The sequence below is a fragment of the Salvelinus namaycush genome, chromosome 39, assembly GCF_016432855.1.
Source record: "Salvelinus namaycush isolate Seneca chromosome 39, SaNama_1.0, whole genome shotgun sequence".
In the NCBI taxonomy this organism is placed as follows: domain Eukaryota; kingdom Metazoa; phylum Chordata; class Actinopteri; order Salmoniformes; family Salmonidae; genus Salvelinus; species Salvelinus namaycush.
The window spans coordinates 1,708,398-1,722,215 of NC_052345.1; the positions used below are offsets into that span (position 1 = coordinate 1,708,398).

At 40.9% G+C, this 13,818-nt stretch overlaps 2 non-coding genes across 2 annotated transcripts; one reads left to right on the forward strand and one right to left on the reverse strand.

Annotated features, from left to right (window-relative positions):
* Positions 1–949: 949 nt before the first annotated feature.
* On the reverse strand, positions 950–1,056 carry LOC120033088. The gene has a single exon (XR_005473924.1). It is a non-coding gene; the product is annotated as a U6 spliceosomal RNA (small nuclear RNA).
* Positions 1,057–10,599: 9,543 nt separating this feature from the next.
* On the forward strand, positions 10,600–10,706 carry LOC120033091. Its single transcript, XR_005473927.1, has one exon. It is a non-coding gene; the product is annotated as a U6 spliceosomal RNA (small nuclear RNA).
* Positions 10,707–13,818: the final 3,112 nt, after the last annotated feature.

The following is a 13,818-nucleotide window of genomic DNA, read 5'->3' on the forward strand; positions in this document are numbered from 1 at the left end:
AATGTTTCAATGAATCTCTCTGCACTGTTTGGAGCCCATCTGTACGATTGGTTTATGTTGTAGAGTTTATTGGGCAGTTTTTTTGAATGAATATTGCCGGTTAATTTCTTCAAAAACACGTTGATCTGACTGTGATCTGACAATAGTGTCTGTGGTCTGACAGTGAATGCACTAATGGAGGAGGGGTCAATGTCCGTGATGGCATAATCGACTACACTTGTCCCAAGAGCTGAGCAGTAAGTAAACTGACCTAAAGAGTCCCCTCTGATTCTACCATTAAGCATGTACAGGCCTAAGGCTCGACAGAGATGCACTAACTCCTTCCCATACTCTCTCTCTCTCTCTTTCTCTCTCTCTTATTCGCTCTCTCTCTCTCTCTTACTCTCTCTCTCTCTTACTCTCTCGCTCCTCTTTTACTCTCTCTCGCTCTCCTCTTTTACTCTCTCTCGCTCTCCTCTTTTACTCTCTCTCCTCTTTTACTCTCTCTCTCCTCTTACTCTCTCTCCTGCTCTCCTCTTTTACTCTCTCCTCTTTTACTCTCTCCCCTTACTCTCTCCCCCTTCTTTCTCTCTCGCTCCCGTCTCCCTTTTGCTCTCTCTGTTTCTCTTTGCGTTGTCTCTCTTTTACTCTTTCTCCCTATCTCTTTTTCCCCTCTCCTCTTTTTCTCCCTACCCTCTTTTTCTTTCTGTCTCTATTCTCTCTGCCTTTTTTCCCTCTCTCCCCAGTCTGTTTTCTCTCGCTCTTTCGCTCCCTTTTTCTCTTTCTATGGACGCAATAGCGCTATGTGGCCACCAGATGGAGGAATTGGAACAAAATGAACATGAAGTCACTGCCATTATCAGACAATTTCCAATGGGATTTAAAAAAATTTTTTTTTGAATTTATGGGTAATAATAGGAGGAAGATGGATGCCCCCCCCCAAAACATTATATATAGGGGTAAAAGGGGTCAAAATAAGGAACGCTTCACGAATTTGCGTGTCATCCTTGCGCAGGGGCCATGCTAATCTTCTCTGTATCGTTCCAATTTTAGTATATGTGCTGCCGAAGCGAGCACAATACAGACATAGGAGAGGCCCTCATATATAGAGCACAACCCCCCTGACGTTTCGGGTCCTGGTTGGGGTCAAACAGACCTTCAGAGGCTCAACAACCACCCTGAGAAGATTCCCACAGGATATTGTATAGACATGAACCTGGTAGGGATGATAATGGCCACCTTGTGTGTTGTAATGTTCTAGCCTCTGCCTCAGAGAGTTGCAATGTATGCTGGGTGATATGCGAGTACACTGTCCCGTCTAGGACATTGATAGGGTAGAACATAACGACGTAACAAAAGCCCTCCCACAAAACTCCACCCACTCACTGAAACCCGACACGCTCTGGGGCTGCATTCACAAAAGGTCCTCACACACAGACGTAGCAGGAAATGTGAAGCCTACGAGAGAGAAACCCTAACATGAGAAAAGAGGGAAGAAAGAAAGGATAAAGGGAAAAAGAGAGACATAAAGAAGGGGGAGAGAGAAAGAGTCATAATGGAGATATAAAGAGAAGAGACAGAGAGGAAGTGAGAAAGTAAAAGGGGAGAGAGAGTAAAAAGATAGAGGGAAAAGGGAAGCGAGAGAGAAAGAAAATAAGAAGGGCGCATTAGAGAGAGAGAAAAAAGGGGGGGAGAGACAGAAAGAGTCAAAAAGGAGAGATAACGAGAGAGAGAGAGAAACCCTAACATGGGGATTTTAAAATCGTCTACCTTATGTGAAAATGTGCTATTTGGTATACAGTGAAGTCAGCCAAACCAAAGAGAGAGAGAGAGAGAAAGGAGAGAGAGAGAGACTACATAATTTCCTTGACGAACACAACGTCCTGAGCGGAAGCCAGATTGGATTTCTAAAAAATTATCGTACAACAGACCACATTTACACCCTCCACACTCTAATTGATAAACAAGTTAACCAAAACAAAGGCAAAATCTACTCGTGTTTTGTAGATTTCAAGAAAGCATTTGATTAAATTTGGCACGAAGGTCTTTTTTATAAACTAATAGAAAGTGGTATTGGAGGGAAAACATATGATTTTATTAAATCAATGTACACTATAAACAAATATGCGGTTAAAATTGGCAACAAGCAAACAGACTTCTTCTCTCAGGGGCGTGGAGTGAAACAGGGCTGCCCAATAAGTCCAACATTATTTAACATCTACATTAATGAATTGGCAAAAACATTAGAAGAATCGGCAGCACCTGGTATCACCCTACACAACACTGAAATCAAGTGTCTGCTGTACGCAGGTGACCTGGTGCTGCTGTCTCCCACTAAATAGGGGTTACAGCAGCACCTAGATCGTCTTCACAGGTTCTGTCAGACCTGGGCTCTGACCGTTAACCTAAAAAACCCAAATATAATGATATTCCAAAAAAGGGCCGGAAATAAGGATGACAAATATAAATTCTATTTGGACACAGTTCTATAAGAACACACCAAAAACTACACATATCTAGGACTAAATATCAGCAACACAGGTAGCTTTCACATGGCTGTGAATGAGCTGAGAGACAAAGCAAGAAGAGCATTCTATGCCATTAAAAGGAACATCAGAATTGAAATTCCAATTAGAATCTGGCTAAAAAAAATTCAATCAGTTATAGAACCAATTGCTCTATATGGCAGTGAAGTATGGGGTCCACTCTCTAATAATGAATTTACTAAATGGGACAAACAGCCAATTGAAATATTGCATGCAGAGTTTTGCAAGACTGTATTGCAAGTACAAAGAAAAACTCCAAATAACGCATGTAGGGCAGAATTGGGCCAATACCCCCTCCTCATTCGAATAGAAAAAAGAGCCATCAAATTTTACAACCATCTAAAAACAAGTGACCCTAAAACATTCCATCACACAGCTCTACAATGTCAAGAGATGAAACCAGAGAAGAGTCCCCTCAGCCAGCTGGTTCTGAGGCTCAGTTCACCAACCCAAACCAACCCCATAGAGCCTCGGGACAGCCCTCAGAAAATCTGGCCCAACCAAATCATCACAAAACAAAAAGAAAAATATATCACCTATTGGAAAGACACCACAAAAAATCAAAGTAAACTTCAATGCTATTTGGCTCTAAACAGACAGTACATGGTGGCAGACTATCTGACCACTGTGACTGATAGAAAACTGAGGAAAACATTGACTAGGTACAGACTCAGTGAGCACAGTCTGGCTATAGAGACCGGTCGTCACAGACAAACCTGGCTGCCCAGAGAGGACAGGCTGTGCTCACTCTGCTCCAGGGGAGAGGTAGAGACAGAGGTGCATTTCCTATTACACTGTGACAAATACTCAGACCTAAGAGCATATTTCTTTCCCAAAATGATAATTCAATACAAAGAATTTGAAACTATAAAAGATGAAGAAAAAATCTAATATTTATTGGGTGAAAAGCCAAAATGTGCAATTTTGGCAGCCAAATATGTGTCCTCCTGCCACAACCTGAGGGACAGCCAGTGAAAAGTGCAAAGTAATGTTGATAATATTTCCCATTTAGCTTAGTTTTGTTTTGTCTTTCATACCAGGTCATATGTCTTCTCAGTCATGTTGACACTGGTCTACTACCATTGCTTTAATGTATTGTTGTTCTGATTAATATTGTTGTTGTTAATGGTAATCCCATGTCCACTACTACTATTATTATTGCTGTTGGTCCCACCATTTATTTATATATAAATATATATATATTTTGTATATATATACATATATATTTTTATTTTTCGATATGTATACTTTGACAATGTAAGTAATAATGAACTTGCCATGTCAATAAAGTCAATTGAATTGAGAGAGCGAGTAAAAGGAGAGAGAGAGTAAAAGAGAGAAAGTAAAAAGGAAAGAGAGAGAGAAAAAGGAGAGAGAGAGTGTAAAAGGAGAGAGAGAGAGAGATAAAGGAGAGAGAAAAGAGGGAAGAAAGAAAGAGGATAGAGGGAAAAGGGAGAAAAAGAGAGAGACAAAAAGGGAGGAGCGAGAGAGAGAAAAAGGGGAGAGACAGAAAGAGTCAAAAAGGAGATATAAAGAGAAGAGACAGAGAGGAAGTGAGAAAGTAAAAGGGGAGAGAGCGAGAGAGTAAAAGGAGAGAGAGAGAGAGAAAGTAAAAAGGAGAGAGAGCGAGTAAAAGAGGAGAGGGAAAAAGGAGAGAAAGAAAATCAGAAGGGCGCGAGAGAGAGAAAAAGAAGGGGGAGAGAAACAAAAAGGGAGGAGAGCTAAAGAGAGAGGAAGTGAGAGAGAAAAAGGAGAGAGAGAAAGCGAGAGAAAGGGGAGAGAGAGAGAAACCCTAACATGGGGATTTTAAAACCTTATGTGAAAATGTGCTATTTGGTAAGAAAGAAAGTGATCAATGATCAACTGTAAAAACTGTTGTTTTGTGACATTTTGACTTTAGTTATAGATGTAGAGACATTTAATTCATTATTTTAAGGAATGATTCTAGACTAAAATGTAGTGTAATAAGCTCAGCGTTTTCTGAATTAGAGCTTTTGGACTCCTTCCTCTGCTGGTTTGAGTTGCTTTTCCCCTGGTCTTTGTTCCTCACCCTTCCCCCGCTCTCTGCAACATGGCCCGGCCAAAGATACTTATAACTAACTCCCCATTTAGTAGCGAGATAAGCAGAATAGAGCGACACAGAAGAGTAGTAGAGAAGGAGAACGAGAGAAACAGCAGAGGAGAGGGAAACGGTAAAGAGAGCGATAGAGAACTAAAGATTCATATGTGGCCTGGCCGTGGTTGGAAGGTGACTGTTTCAGCTTTCATGTTGACACATTGCCAGTGTGGTTCAATAAGAGTTTTTTTAACTGGTGGTGGGGGGAGAGAGAAAAGGGAGAAGAGACAGAAGGGGGAGAGGGAGAATGAGAAAAGAGGATATGGGGGACGCTACATGGCCACCAGATGGAGGAATTGGAACAAAATTAGCATCCATCTGGTGGCCACATAGCGCTATTGCATCCATTGGCTTTAATTTTTAAAATACCCAATACGAAATTGACTTCATGTTAATTTTGTTCCAATACCTCCATCTGGTGGCCACGTAGCGCTATTGCATCCATTGGCTTTATCACTGACTCAGCCCTCTTTTTCTCTCGCTCTCTCCTTTTTTCTCAATCCCCCTTTCGCTCTCTCATTTTTGTCTCTTTTCTCTCCTCATTCTTCCCCTTTTTCTTAAACTCTCTCCCCTTTCTCTTTTTGTCTCTCTCCTTATTGAACCAAAGGGGAGAATGAGGAGAGAAAAGAAAGAAAAGGGGGAGAGAGACAAGAGGAGAGAGAGATGAAGGGGAGAATGAGAAAAGAAAAATGGGGCGAGAGAGAAATAAAGGGGGAGGGATCGCGAAAGGGGAGGGAGAGCAAGAGAAAAAGAGGAAGAAGGAGAGAAAAGGGGGGAGAGAGACAAAAAGGGAGAGAGAGAGAAAGGGGAGTGAAATAGAGAAAAAGGGGGAGAATGAGGAGAGAGAAAAAGGGAGAGGGAGAAAAAAGGGGGGAGAATGAGGAGAGAAAGAGACAAGGGAGCGAGTGAAAGGGGAGAGAGAGAGAAAAGGGGTAGAATGAGGAGAGAAGTGGGAGAGCGAGACAAATGAGAGAGAAAAAGGGAGAGGGTGAGCGAAAGGGGGAGAGAGAAAAAAGGGAGAATGAGGAGACAATAGATTTATTTATTTTTATCAGAAAAACGAGAGTTCAACTCCTCTCTCATTGCACTATGTTCAGCTCTTGTTCCACAGACTAAGTCCAGCCGTGCACCTGGTAATTGAACGGGTTACCATGTGCAAATTCCGGTATGACTCGAAATGGCTTCAGGAGGGTGCTGGAGGTCCATCTGGTATGGCTCTAAATGGCTTCAGGGGGTTGCTGGAGGTCCTTGGCCGGGTAGTGAGGGGAAATAGGAGGAAAAGAATGGGGAAAATATGGGGGACGGGAACATAGGAGGGTCAAATTAGGGCTGTGGAAAATATATGGGGGAATAAATAGCGGGGTGAAATAGGGGAGGGTAAAATTATTTACCTTCCCCTCCCCTATATATTTCCCACTATTTTCCCCTCCCATAATACCCTTCCCCTTACCCCTATTTTACCCTCCCAAATTTCCATTCCCCTCTATATTTTTCCCACTTTATCCCCTCCCCTCTTTTCCCCTCTCCCTATTTGCCATCCCTCAGATTTTTCCCACTATTTTCATTTTTGTCTTCTATCCCTCCCTCTCCCCTTTTCTCTCTCTCTCTCCCCCCTTTTAATCTCTCTCCCCCTCTCTCTTTCCCCCCATGTCATTGGTTTGGCTGACAGTGTCAGTGATAAAGCCAATGGATGCAATAGCGCTACGTGGCCACCAGATGGAGGTATTGGAACAAAATTAACATGAAGTCAATTTCCAATGGGATTTAAAAAATAAGCCAATGGATGCAATAGCGCTACGTGGCCACCAGATGGAGGAATTGGAACAAAATTAGCATCCATCATTTCATTTCATCACTCATTTTTGTCTCTCTTTTCTCTCCTCATTCTCAGTCTCTCCCCTTTCTCTTTTGTCTCTCTCCTCCCTTTTTATCTTCTCGCGCACCCTTTTTCTCACTCCATTTTCGATCTCTCCCTCCTCATTCTCTCCCTTTTCGCTCTATCTCTCTCATTCTCCCCCTTTTTCTCAATCCCTCTTTCTTGTTTCTCTCCCCCTCCCTTTTTCAAGCTCTCCCATTCTCCTCTCCCTCCCTTTTTGTCACTCTCCCTTTTTCTCTCGTTCTTTCTCTCCCCCTTTTTATAGTTTCTCTCTCTCCCCCTTCTGTCTCTCCTCTTTTCTCATTCTCCCTCTCCCCCTTCTGTCTCTTCTCCCTTTTCTCTCTCCCCCCACCACCAGTTAAAAAAACTCTTATTGAACCACACTGGCAATGTGTCAACATGAAAGCTGAAACAGTCACCTTCCAACCACGGCCAGGCCACATATGAATCTTTAGTTCTCTATCGCTCTCTTTACCGTTTCCCTCTCCTCTGCTGTTTCTCTCGTTCTCCTTCTCTACTACTCTTCTGTGTCGCTCTATTCTGCTTATCTCGCTACTAAATGGGGAGTTAGTTATAAGTATCTTTGGCCGGGCCATGTTGCAGAGAGCGGGGGAAGGGTGAGGAACAAAGACCAGGGGAAAAGCAACTCAAACCAGCAGAGGAAGGAGTCCAAAAGCTCTAATTCAGAAAACGCTGAGCTTATTACACTACATTTTAGTCTAGAATCATTCCTTAAAATAATGAATTAAATGTCTCTACATCTATAACTAAAGTCAAAATGTCACAAAACAACAGTTTTTACAGTTGATCATTGATCACTTTCTTTCTTACCAAATAGCACATTTTCACATAAGGTTTTAAAATCCCCATGTTAGGGTTTCTCTCTCTCTCCCCTTTCTCTCGCTTTCTCTCTCTCCTTTTTCTCTCTCACTTCCTCCCTCTTTATCTCTCCCCCCTTTTTCTCTTTCTCTCTCTCGCGCCCTTCTGATTTTCTTTCTCTCCTTTTTCCCTCTCCTCTTTTACTCGCTCTCTCTCCTTTTTACTTTTTCTCTCTCTCCTTTTACTCTCTCGCTCTCTCCCCTTTTACTTTCTCACTTCCTCTGTCTCTTTATATCTCCTTTTTGACTCTTTCTGTCTCCCCTTTTTCTCTCTCTCTCGCTCCTCCCTTTTTGTCTCTCCCTTTTCCCTCTTTTCTCTCTCCTTTATCTCTCTCTCTCTCTCCTTTTACACTCTCTCTCTCCTTTTTCTCTCTCTCTTTCCTTTTTACTTTCTCTCTCTCTCTCTCCTTTTACTCGCTCTCTCAATTCAATTCAATTGACTTTATTGACATGGCAAGTTCATTATTACTTACATTGTCAAAGTATACATATCGAAAAATAAAAATATATATGTATACAAAATATATATATTTATATATAAATAAATGGTGGGACCAACAGCAATAATAATAGTAGTAGTGGACATGGGATTACCATTAACAACAACAACAATATTAATCAGAACAACAATACATTAAAGCAATGGTAGTAGACCAGTGTCAACATGACTGAGAAGACATATGACCTGGTATGAAAGACAAAACAAAACTAAGCTAAATGGGAAATATTATCAACATTACTTTGCACTTTTCACTGGCTGTCCCTCAGGTTGTGGCAGGAGGACACATATTTGGCTGCCAAAATTGCACATTTTGGCTTTTCACCCAATAAATATTAGATTTTTTCTTCATCTTTTATAGTTTCAAATTCTTTGTATTGAATTATCATTTTGGGAAAGAAATATGCTCTTAGGTCTGAGTATTTGTCACAGTGTAATAGGAAATGCACCTCTGTCTCTACCTCTCCCCTGGAGCAGAGTGAGCACAGCCTGTCCTCTCTGGGCAGCCAGGTTTGTCTGTGACGACCGGTCTCTATAGCCAGACTGTGCTCACTGAGTCTGTACCTAGTCAATGTTTTCCTCAGTTTTCTATCAGTCACAGTGGTCAGATAGTCTGCCACCATGTACTGTCTGTTTAGAGCCAAATAGCATTGAAGTTTACTTTGATTTTTTGTGGTGTCTTTCCAATAGGTGATATATTTTTCTTTTTGTTTTGTGATGATTTGGTTGGGCCAGATTTTCTGAGGGCTGTCCCGAGGCTCTATGGGGTTGGTTTGGGTTGGTGAACTGAGCCTCAGAACCAGCTGGCTGAGGGGACTCTTCTCTGGTTTCATCTCTTGACATTGTAGAGCTGTGTGATGGAATGTTTTAGGGTCACTTGTTTTTAGATGGTTGTAAAATTTGATGGCTCTTTTTTCTATTCGAATGAGGAGGGGGTATTGGCCCAATTCTGCCCTACATGCGTTATTTGGAGTTTTTCTTTGTACTTGCAATACAGTCTTGCAAAACTCTGCATGCAATATTTCAATTGGCTGTTTGTCCCATTTAGTAAATTCATTATTAGAGAGTGGACCCCATACTTCACTGCCATATAGAGCAATTGGTTCTATAACTGATTGAATTTTTTTTAGCCAGATTCTAATTGGAATTTCAATTCTGATGTTCCTTTTAATGGCATAGAATGCTCTTCTTGCTTTGTCTCTCAGCTCATTCACAGCCATGTGAAAGCTACCTGTGTTGCTGATATTTAGTCCTAGATATGTGTAGTTTTTGGTGTGTTCTTATAGAACTGTGTCCAAATAGAATTTATATTTGTCATCCTTATTTCCGGCCCTTTTTTGGAATATCATTATATTTGGGTTTTTTAGGTTAACGGTCAGAGCCCAGGTCTGACAGAACCTGTGAAGACGATCTAGGTGCTGCTGTAACCCCTATTTAGTGGGAGACAGCAGCACCAGGTCACCTGCGTACAGCAGACACTTGATTTCAGTGTTGTGTAGGGTGATACCAGGTGCTGCCGATTCTTCTAATGTTTTTGCCAATTCATTAATGTAGATGTTAAATAATGTTGGACTTATTGGGCAGCCCTGTTTCACTCCACGCCCCTGAGAGAAGAAGTCTGTTTGCTTGTTGCCAATTTTAACCGCATATTTGTTTATAGTGTACATTGATTTAATAAAATCATATGTTTTCCCTCCAATACCACTTTCTATTAGTTTATAAAAAAGACCTTCGTGCCAAATTTAATCAAATGCTTTCTTGAAATCTACAAAACACGAGTAGATTTTGCCTTTGTTTTGATTAACTTGTTTATCAATTAGAGTGTGGAGGGTGTAAATGTGGTCTGTTGTACGATCATTTTTTAGAAATCCAATCTGGCTTCCGCTCAGGACGTTGTGTTCGTCAAGGAAATGATGTAGTCTCTCTCTCTCTCCTTTTTCTCTCTCTCTCTTTGGTTTGGCTGACTTCACTGCATACCAAATAACACATTTTCACATAAGGTAGACGATTTTAAAATCCTCATGTTAGGGTTTCTCTCTCTCTCGTTATCTCTCCTTTTTGACTCTTTCTCCCCCCCTTTTTTCTCTCTCTCTAATGCGCCCTTCTTATTTTTTTTCTCTCTCGCTTCCCTTTTCCCCTCTATCCTTTTACGCTCTCTCCCCTTTTACTTTCTCACTTCCTCTCTGTCTCTTCTCTTTATATCTCCATTATGACTCTTTCTCTTTCCCCTTTTTCTCTCTCTCCCCCTTCTTTATGTCTCTCTTTTTCCCTCTATCCTTTCTTTCTTCCCTCTTTTCTCATGTTAGGGTTTCTCTCTCGTAGGCTTCACATTTCCTGCTACGTCTGTGTGTGAGGACCTTTTGTGAATGCAGCCCCAGAGCGTGTCGGGTTTCAGTGAGTGGGTGGAGTTTTGTGGGAGGGCTTTTGCTACGTGTCGTTATGTTCTACCCTATCAACGTCCTAGATGGGACAGTGTACTCGCATATCACCCAGCATACATTGCAACTCTCTGAGGCAGAGGCTAGAACATTACAACACACAAGGTGGCCATTATTATCTCTACCAGGTTCATGTCTATACAATATCCTGTGGAAATCTTCTCAGGGTGGTTGTTGAGCCTCTGAAGGTCTGTTTGACCCCAACCAGGACCCGAAACGTCAGGGGGGTTGTGCTCTATATATGAGGGCCTCTCCTATGTCTGTATTGTGCTCGCTTCGGCAGCACATATACTAAAATTGGAACGATACAGAGAAGATTAGCATGGCCCCTGCGCAAGGATGACACGCAAATTCGTGAAGCGTTCCTTATTTTGACCCCCTTTACCCCTATATATAATGTTTTTGGGGGGGCATCCATCTTCCTCCTATTATTACCTATAAATTTACAAATATATTTTTTAAATCCCATTGGAAATTGTCCGATAATGGCAGTGACTTCATGTTAATTTTGTTCCAATTCCTCCATCTGGTGGCCACATAGCGCTATTGCGTCCATAGAAAGAGAAAAAGGGAGCGAAAGAGCGAGAGAAAACAGACTGGAGAGAGGAAAAAAGGCGGAGAGAATAGAGAGACAGAAAGAAAAAGAGGGTAGAGAGTAAAAGAGGAGAGGGGAAAAAGAGATAGGGAGAAAGAGTAAAAGAGAGACAACGCAAAGAGAAACAGAGAGAGCAAAAGGGAGACGGGAGCGAGAGAGAAAGAAGGGGGAGAGAGTAAGGGGAGAGAGTAAAAGAGGAGAGAGTAAAAGAGGAGCGAGAGAGAGTAAGAGGAGCGAGAGAGTAAAAGAGGAGAGAGAGTAAAAGAGGAGCGAGAAAGAGTAAAAGAGGAGCGAGAGAGAGTAAAAGAGGAGCGAGAGAGTAAGAGAGAGAGAGAGTAAGAGAGAGTAAGAGAGAGAGAGTAAGTAAGAGAGAGTAAGAGAGAGAGAAAGAGAGAGAGAGAGAGTATGGGAAGGAGTTAGTGCATCTCTGTCGAGCCTTAGGCCTGTACATGCTTAATGGTAGAATCAGAGGGGACTCTTTAGGTCAGTTTACTTACTGCTCAGCTCTTGGGACAAGTGTAGTCGATTATGCCATCACGGACATTGACCCCTCCTCCATTAGTGCATTCACTGTCAGACCACAGACAATATTGTCAGATCACAGTCAGATCAACGTGTTTTTGAAGAAATTAACCGGCAATATTCATTCAAAAAAACTGCCCAATAAACTCTACAACATAAACCAATCGTACAGATGGGCTCCAAACAGTGCAGAGAGATTCATTGAAACATTGAACTCAAATGAAATGATGAACTCTATACAGTTTTTCAATAACTCACAATACCAAAACAATAAAGATGGTGTCAATTCGGCTACTCTAAACATCAACTGCGTATTCCAAAAAGCAGCATCGAAAGCAAATTTGAGAAAACCAAAGAAATGCAACATCAGAAACAAAAAACAAAATGTTTCTGACAAATGGTTTGATAATGAATGTAAAACAATTAGAAAACACCTAAGACAAATGTCAAACAAAAAACATAAGCAGCAAAACAACCCAGAGCTACGATATGAATACTTGGAAACTCTGAAACAGTATAAACATACACTGAAACGCAAGAAACTGAATTATACCAAGACACTTGATGAAATTGAAAACGCAATTGACCAAAATCAGTTCTGGGACATGTGGAACAATTTAAGCACAACAAAGCCACAAGATTTAGCCATACAAGATGTAGGAATTTGGAAAACTTATTTTGATAATCTATACAAAAACATCCCACAAAAAGACTTAAAACAGAACCAATTAGAAATTAAAGAAAAATTGAACATCCTTGAATCAGTCATTAAAAACAACCAAAATCCATTAGATTACCCAATAACCCTACAAGAACTAAATGAAAAGCTCAAATCTATTAAATCAAAGAAGGCTTGTGGTCTAGACAACATCAGAAATGAAATGCTGAAAAACAGCACACCTGAGTTGCAAAATGCTGTGCTTAAATTGTTCAACATGGTTTTAACTTCTGGCTGCTTCCCTGATGTCTGGAACCAGGGGCTCATCTCCCCTATCCACAAAAGTGGAGACAAATCAGACCCCAATAATTACAGGGGAATTTGTGTAAACAGTAACTTGGCAAAGGTTTTCTGTAGCATTTTGAATTCAAGAATTCAAACCTTTCTTCAAGAAAAAAATGTAATAACTAAATGTCAAATTGGCTTTCTCCCTAACCATCGCACTACTGACCATATATACACCTTACACACACTAATTAATAAACACGTCCACCAAAAAAAAAGAGGGCAAAATCTTTGCTTGCTTTATTGACTTTAAAAAAGCATTTGATTCTATTTGGCACGAAGGGCTATTCTACAAAATTCTCCAAAGTGGGCTTGGTGGTAAGGTGTATGACTTAATAAAATGTATGTACACAGAAAACAAGTGTGCAATAAAAATCAAAAACCAAAGAACAGAATTCTTTTCACAATGTCGAGGTGTGAGACAAGGCTGTAGTTTGAGTCCAAATCTTTTCAACATTTATATCAATGAATTAGCAGACATGTTGGACAATTCTCCAGCCCCAGGACTCACACTATTTGACACAGAGGTGAAATACCTGCTATATGCTGATGACTTGGTACTTCTATCACCAACCAAAGAAGGTCTTCAACAGAACATTAATATTCTAGAGCAATATTGCCATAATTGGGCCCTGGCAGTAAATTTCCCAAAAACTAAAATCATGATTTTCCAAAAACAAAACAGATGTCAGAAACACAAATATAAATTCACCCTGAACAACACCATCATTGAACACACAAAAAATTACACCTACCTTGGTCTGACCATATCTGCATCGGGAAACTTTAATAGGGCAGTGAATGCACTCAAAGAAAAAGCCCGCAGAGCATTGTATGCAATAAAAATGAAATTATTCAAAATCAACATCCCAATTAGAATTTGGACCAAAATATTTGACAGTGTAATCCTACCAATAGCTCTTTACGGAAGTGAGGTTTGGGGGCCACTCAATAAACTGGACTTTAAAATGTGGGACAAACATCCAATTGAAGCCCTACATGCAGAATTCTGTCGGAAAATCCTACAAGTCCAGAGAAATACACCAACTAATGCATGTAGGGCAGAATTGGGCCGCTTTCCAGTAATAATGAAAATACAGAAAAGATCATTAAAATTTTGGCTACATCTAAATTCAAGTCCAAATTCGAGTCTGCAATTTAAAGCACTTCAAACCCAAGAGCTGAGCCCAGAAACGAGCCCTCTCAAGTCAGCTGGTGTTGGACCTCACCAACCAAGCTGACACCAGCACTGCTTCAAAAGAAAGAATTCCAATAAACAAAATCATGAACCAATCAAAGGACTCATATATACAACATTGGAAAAACGAAACAAAATCCCAAAGCCGACTAAATTGCTATCTGACCC